Raw genomic sequence first — 7,500 nt, 5'->3', positions numbered from 1 at the left:
GGAACCCCCCGGGTGGCACAGGGCTGGATGGGGCTTTCGTATAGCAGGGACGGTGCTGCCTCTCGCTTCGCTCGCTGTCCGCCGCTCGCCGCTCGCTCGTGCAGCCAAAAATGGCCAGTTTTGGCCCGTTTTTGGGCCGTTTGGCCAGTTTTTGGCCTGTTCTTGCATTGCGCGGTGACCGTCGAGAGCGGAGCAAAACGTCAGCCATCTCAGCACCCTGGAACCCCCCGGGTGGCACAGGGCTGGATGGGGCTTTCGTATAGCAGGGACGGTGCTGCCTCTCGCTTCGCTCGCTGTCCGCCGCTCGCCGCTCGCTCGTGCAGCAAAATGGCCAGTTTTGGCCCGTTTTTGGGCCGTTTTGGCCAGTTTTTGGCCTGTTCTTGCATTGCGCGGTGACCGTCGAGAGCGGAGCAAAACGTCAGCCATCTCAGCACCCTGGAACACCCCGGGTGGCACAGGGCTGGATGGGGCTTTCGTATAGCAGGGACGGTGCTGCCTCTCGCTTCGCTCGCTGTCCGCCGCTCGCCGCTCGCTCGTGCAGCAAAAATGGCCAGTTTTGGGCCCGTTTTGGGCCGTTTTGGCCAGTTTTTGGCCTGTTCTTGCATTGCGCGGTGACCGTCGAGAGCGGAGCAAAACGTCAGCCATCTCAGCACCTGGACCCCCCGGGTGGCACAGGGCTGGATGGGGCTTTCGTATAGCAGGGACGGTGCTGCCTCTCGCTTCGCTCGCTGTCCGCCGCTCGCCGCTCGCTCGTGCAGCCAAAAATGGCCAGTTTTGGCCCGTTTTTGGGCCGTTTTGGCCAGTTTTTGGCCTGTTCTTGCATTGCGCGGTGACCGTCGAGAGCGGAGCAAAACGTCAGCCATCTCAGCACCCTGGAACCCCCCGGGTGGCACAGGGCTGGATGGGGCTTTCGTATAGCAGGGACGGTGCTGCCTCTCGCTTCGCTCGCTGTCCGCCGCTCGCCGCTCGCTCGTGCAGCCAAAAATGGCCAGTTTTGGCCCGTTTTTGGGCCGTTTTGGCCAGTTTTTGGCCTGTTCTTGCATTGCGCGGTGACCGTCGAGAGCGGAGCAAAACGTCAGCCATCTCAGCACCCTGGAACCCCCGGGTGGCACAGGGCTGGATGGGGCTTTCGTATAGCAGGGACGGTGCTGCCTCTCGCTTCGCTCGCTGTCCGCCGCTCGCCGCTCGCTCGTGCAGCCCAAAAATGGCCAGTTTTGGCCCGTTTTTGGGCCGTTTTGGCCAGTTTTTGGCCTGTTCTTGCATTGCGCGGTGACCGTCGAGAGCGGAGCAAAACGTCAGCCATCTCAGCACCCTGGAACCCCCCGGGTGGCACAGGGCTGGATGGGCTTTCGTATAGCAGGGACGGTGCTGCCTCTCGCTTCGCTCGCTGTCCGCTCGCTCGGCCGCTCGGCGTCGTGCAGCCAAAAATGGCCAGTTTTGGCCCGTTTTTGGGCCGTTTTGGCCAGTTTTTGGCCTGTTCTTGCATTGCGCGGTGACCGTCGAGAGCGGAGCAAAACGTCAGCCATCTCAGCACCCTGGAACCCCCCGGGTGGCACAGGGCTGGATGGGGCTTTCGTATAGCAGGGACGGTGCTGCCTCTCGCTTCGCTCGCTGTCCGCCGCTCGCCGCTCGCTCGTGCAGCCAAAAATGGCCAGTTTTGGCCCGTTTTTGGCCGTTTTGGCCAGTTTTTGGCCTGTTCTTGCATTGCGCGGTGACCGTCGAGAGCGGAGCAAAACGTCAGCCATCTCAGCACCCTGGAACCCCCGGGTGGCACAGGGCTGGATGGGGCTTTCGTATAGCAGGGACGGTGCTGCCTCTCGCTTCGCTCGCAGTCCGCCGCTCGCCGCTCGCTCGTGCAGCCAAAAATGGCCAGTTTTGGCCCGTTTTTGGGCCGTTTTGGCCAGTTTTTGGCCTGTTCTTGCATTGCGCGGTGACCGTCGAGAGCGGAGGCAAACGTCAGCCATCTCAGCACCCTGGAACCCCCCGGGTGGCACAGGGCTGGATGGGGCTTTCGTATAGCAGGGACGGTGCTGCCTCTCGCTTCGCTCGCTGTCCGCCGCTCGCCGCTCGCTCGCGCAGCCAAAAATGGCCAGTTTTGGCCCGTTTTTGGGCCGTTTTGGCAGTTTTTGGCCTGTTCTTGCATTGCGCGGTGACCGTCGAGAGCGGAGCAAAACGTCAGCCATCTCAGCACCCTGGAACCCCCGGGTGGCACAGGGCTGGATGGGGCTTTCGTATAGCAGGGACGGTGCTGCCTCTCGCTTCGCTCGCTGTCCGCCGCTCGCCGCTCGCTCGTGCAGCCAAAAAGGGCCAGTTTTGGCCCGTTTTTGGGCCGTTTTGGCCAGTTTTTGGCCTGTTCTTGCATTGCGCGGTGACCGTCGAGAGCGGAGCAAAACGTCAGCCATCTCAGCACCCTGGAACCCCCCCCGGGTGGCACAGGGCTGGATGGGGCTTTCGTATAGCAGGGACGGTGCTGCCTCTCGCTTCGCTCGCTGTCCGCCGCTCGCCGCTCGCATCGTGCAGCCAAAAATGGCCAGTTTTGGCCCGTTTTTGGGCCGTTTTGGCCAGTTTTTGGCCTGTTCTTGCATTGCGCGGTGACCGTCGAGAGCGGAGCAAAACGTCAGCCATCTCAGCACCCTGGAACCCCCCGGGTGGCACAGGGCTGGATGGGGCTTTCGTATAGCAGGGACGGTGCTGCCTCTCGCTTCGCTCGCTGTCCGCCGCTCGCCGCTCGCTCGTGCAGCCAAAAATGGCCAGTTTTGGCCCGTTTTTGGGCCGTTTTGCCAGTTTTTGGCCTGTTCTTGCATTGCGCGGTGACCGTCGAGAGCGGAGCAAAACGTCAGCCATCTCAGCACCCTGGAACCCCCCGGGTGGCACAGGGCTGGATGGGGCTTTCGTATAGCAGGGACGGTGCTGCCTCTCGCTTCGCTCGCTGTCCGCCGCTCGCCGCTCGCTCGTGCAGCCAAAAATGGCCAGTTTTGGCCCGTTTTTGGGCCGTTTTGGCCAGTTTTTGGCCTGTTCTTGCATTGCGCGGTGACCGTCGAGAGCGGAGCAAAACGTCAGCCATCTCAGCACCCTGGAACCCCCCCGGGTGGCACAGGGCTGGATGGGGCTTTCGTATAGCAGGGACGGTGCTGCCCTCTCGCTTCGCTCGCTGTCCGCCGCTCGCCGCTCGCTCGTGCAGCCAAAAATGGCCAGTTTTGGCCCGTTTTTGGGCCGTTTTGGCCAGTTTTTGGCCTGTTCTTGCATTGCGCGGGACCGTCGAGAGCGGAGCAAAACGTCAGCCATCTCAGCACCCTGGAACCCCCCGGGTGGCACAGGGCTGGATGGGGCTTTCGTATAGCAGGGACGGTGCTGCCTCTCGCTTCGCTCGCTGTCCGCCGCTCGCCGCTCGCTCGTGCAGCCAAAAATGGCCAGTTTTGGCCCGTTTTTGGCCGTTTTGGCCAGTTTTTGGCCTGTTCTTGCATTGCGCGGTGACCGTCGAGAGCGGAGCAAAACGTCAGCCATCTCAGCCACCCTGGAACCCCCCGGGTGGCACAGGGCTGGATGGGCTTTCGTATAGCAGGGACGGTGCTGCTCTCGGCTTCGCTCGCTGTCCGCCGCTCGCCGCTCGCTCGTGCAGCCAAAAATGGCCAGTTTTGGCCCGTTTTTGGGCCGTTTTGGCCAGTTTTTGGCCTGTTCTTGCATTGCGCGGTGACCCGTCGAGAGCGGAGCAAAACGTCAGCCATCTCAGCACCCTGGAACCCCCCGGGTGGCACAGGGCTGGATGGGGCTTTCGTATAGCAGGGACGGTGCTGCCTCTCGCTTCGCTCGCTGTCCGCCGCTCGCCGCTCGCTCGTGCAGCCAAAAATGGCCAGTTTTGGCCCGTTTTTGGGCCGTTTTGGCCAGTTTTTGGCCCTGTTCTTGCATTGCGCGGTGACCGTCGAGAGCGGAGCAAAACGTCAGCCATCTCAGCACCCTGGAACCCCCCGGGTGGCACAGGGCTGGATGGGCTTTCGTATAGCAGGGACGGTGCTGCCTCTCGCTTCGCTCGCTGTCCGCCGCTCGCCGCTCGCTCGGCAGCCAAAAATGGCCAGTTTTGGCCCGTTTTTGGGCCGTTTTGGCCAGTTTTTGGCCTGTTCTTGCATTGCGCGGTGACCGTCGAGAGCGGAGCAAAACGTCAGCCATCTCAGCACCCTGGAACCCCCCGGGTGGCACAGGGCTGGATGGGGCTTTCGTATAGCAGGGACGGTGCTGCCTCTCGCTTCGCTCGCTGTCGCCGCTCGCCGCTCGCTCGTGCAGCCAAAAATGGCCAGTTTTGGCCCGTTTTTGGGCCGTTTTGGCCAGTTTTTGGCCTGTTCTTGCATTGCGCCGGTGACCGTCGAGAGCGGAGCAAAACGTCAGCCATCTCAGCACCCTGGAACCCCCCGGGTGGCACAGGGCTGGATGGGGCTTTCGTATAGCAGGGACGGTGCTGCCTCTCGCTTCGCTCGCTGTCCGCCGCTCGCCGCTCGCTCGTGCAGCCAAAATGGCCAGTTTTGGCCCGTTTTTGGGCCGTTTTGGCCAGTTTTTGGCTGTTCTTGCATTGCGCGGTGACCGTCGAGAGCGGAGCAAAACGTCAGCCATCTCAGCACCCTGGAACCCCCCGGGGTGGCACAGGGCTGGATGGGGCTTTCGTATAGCAGGGACGGTGCTGCCTCTCGCTTCGCTCGCTGTCCGCCGCTCGCCGCTCGCTCGTGCAGCCAAAAATGGCAGTTTTGGCCCGTTTTTGGCCGTTTGGCCAGTTTTTGGCCTGTTCTTGCATTGCGCGGTGACCGTCGAGAGCGGAGCAAAACGTCAGCCATCTCAGCACCCTGGAACCCCCCGGGTGGCACAGGGCTGGATGGGGCTTTCGTATAGCAGGGACGGTGCTGCTCTCGCTTCGCTCGCTGTCCGCCGCTCGCCGCTCGCTCGTGCAGCCAAAAATGGCCAGTTTTGGCCCGTTTTTGGGCCGTTTTGGCCAGTTTTTGGCCTGTTCTTGCATTGCGCGGTGACCGTCGAGAGCGGAGCAAAACGTCAGCCATCTCAGCACCCTGGAACCCCCCGGGTGGCACAGGGCTGGATGGGGCTTTCGTATAGCAGGGACGGTGCTGCCCTCTCGCTTCGCTCGCTGTCCGCCGCTCGCCGCTCGCCGCAGCCAAAAATGGCCAGTTTTGGCCCGTTTTTGGGCCGTTTTGGCCAGTTTTTGGCCTGTTCTTGCATTGCGCGGTGACCGTCGAGAGCGGAGCAAAACGTCAGCCATCTCAGCACCCTGGAACCCCCCGGTGGCACAGGGCTGGATGGGGCTTTCGTATAGCAGGGACGGTGCTGCCTCTCGCTTCGCTCGCTGTCCGCCGCTCGCCGCTCGCTCGCGCAGCCAAAATGGCCAGTTTTGGCCCCGTTTTTGGGCGGTTTTGGCCAGTTTTTGGCCTGTTCTTGCATTGTGCGGTGACCGTCGTGAGCGGAGCAAACGTCAGCCATCTCAGCACCCTGGAACCCCCCGGGTGGCACAGGGCTGGATGGGGCTTTCGTATAGCAGGGCCACGGTGCTGCCTCTCGCTCGCTCGCTGTTCCCTCGCCGCTCGCTCGCTGCAGCCAAGAAATGGCCAGTTTTGGCCCGTGTTTTGGGCTGTTTTGGCACAGTTTTTGGCCTGTTCTTGCGTGGTGCGCGTGACGTGCGTGAGCGGAGCAAAAACGTCAGCCATCTCAGCACCCTGGAACTCCCCCGGGTGCACAGGGCTGGATGGGGCTTTCGTATAGCAGGGACGGTGCTGCCTCTCGCTTCGCGTCGCTGTCTCGCTGTCCGCCGCTCGCCGCTCGCTCGTGCAGCCAAAAATGGCCAGTTTTGGCCCGTTTTTGGGCCGTTTTGGCCAGTTTTTGGCCTGTTCTTGCATTGCGCGGTGACCGTCGAGAGCGGAGCAAAACGTCAGCCATCTCAGCACCCTGGAACCCCCCGGGTGGCACAGGGCTGGATGGGGCTTTCGTATAGCAGGGACGGTGCTGCCTCTCGCTTCGCTCGCTGTCCGCCGCTCGCCGCTCGCTCGCGCAGCCAAAAATGGCCAGTTTTGGCCCGTTTTTGGGCCGTTTTGGCCAGTTTTTGGCCTGTTCTTGCATTGCGCGGTGACCGTCGAGAGCGGAGCAAAACGTCAGCCATCTCAGCACCCTGGAACCCCCCGGGTGGCACAGGGCTGGATGGGGCTTTCGTATAGCAGGGACGGTGCTGCCTCTCGCTTCGCTCGCTGTCCGCCGCTCGCCGCTCGCGCAGCCAAAAATGGCCAGTTTTGGCCCGTTTTTGGGCCGTTTTGGCCAGTTTTTGGCCTGTTCTTGCATTGCGCGGTGACCGTCGAGAGCGGAGCAAAACGTCAGCCATCTCAGCACCCTGGAACCCCCCGGGTGGCACAGGGCTGGATGGGGCTTTCGTATAGCAGGGACGGTGCTGCCTCTCGCTTCGCTCGCTGTTCGCCGCTCGCCGCTCGCTCGCGCAGCCAAAAATGGCCAGTTTTGGCCCGTTTTTGGGCTGTTTTGGCCAGTTTTTGGCCTGTTCTTGCGTGGTGCGGTGACCGTCGTGAGCGGAGCAAAACGTCAGCCATCTCAGCACCCTGGAACCCCCCGGGTGGCACAGGGCTGGATGGGGCTTTCGTATAGCAGGGACGGTGCTGCCTCTCGCTTCGCTCGCTGTTCGCCGCTCGCCGCTCGCTCGCGCAGCCAAAAATGGCCAGTTTTGGCCCGTTTTTGGGCTGTTTTGGCCTGTTTTTGGGCTGTTCTTGTGTGGCGCGGTGACCGTCGTGAGCGGAGCAAAATGTCAGCCATCTCAGCACCCTGGAACCCCCCGGGTGGCACAGGGCTGGATGGGGCTTTCGTATAGCAGGGACGGTGCTGCCTCGCGCTTCGCTCGCTGTTCGCCGCTCTCCGCTCGCTCGCGCAGCAAAAAATGGCCAGTTTTGGCCCGTTTTTGGGCTGTTTTGGCCAGTTTTTGGCCTGTTCTTGCGTGCCGCGGCGACCGTCGTGAGCGGAGCAAAACGTCAGCCATCTCAGCACCCTGGAACCCCCCGGGTGGCACAGGGCTGGATGGGGCTTTCGTATAGCAGGGACGGTGCTGCCTCTCGCTTCGCTCGCTGTCCGCCGCTCGCTGCTCGCTCGCGCAGCCAAAAATGGCCAGTTTTGGCCCGTTTTTGGGCTGTTTTGGCCTGTTTTTGGGCTGTTCTTGTGTGCCGCGGCGACCGTCGTGAGCGGAGCAAAATGTCAGCCATCTCAGCACCCTGGAACCCCCCGGGTGGCACAGGGCTGGATGGGGCTTTCGTATAGCAGGGACGGTGCTGCCTCTCGCTTCGCTCGCTGTCCGCCGCTCGCCGCTCGCTCGCGCAGCCAAAAATGGCCAGTTTTGGCCCGTTTTTGGGCCGTTTTGGCCAGTTTTTGGCCTGTTCTTGCGTTGCGCGGTGACCGTCGAGAGCGGAGCAAAACGTCAGCCATCTCAGCACCCTGGAACCCCCCGGGTGGCACAGGGCT

The sequence above is a fragment of the Musa acuminata genome, unplaced genomic scaffold (genome assembly GCF_036884655.1).
Source record: "Musa acuminata AAA Group cultivar baxijiao unplaced genomic scaffold, Cavendish_Baxijiao_AAA HiC_scaffold_427, whole genome shotgun sequence".
In the NCBI taxonomy this organism is placed as follows: domain Eukaryota; kingdom Viridiplantae; phylum Streptophyta; class Magnoliopsida; order Zingiberales; family Musaceae; genus Musa; species Musa acuminata.
The sequence above is the reverse complement of the archived record's forward strand: the minus strand, read 5'-3'. Positions refer to the sequence as shown.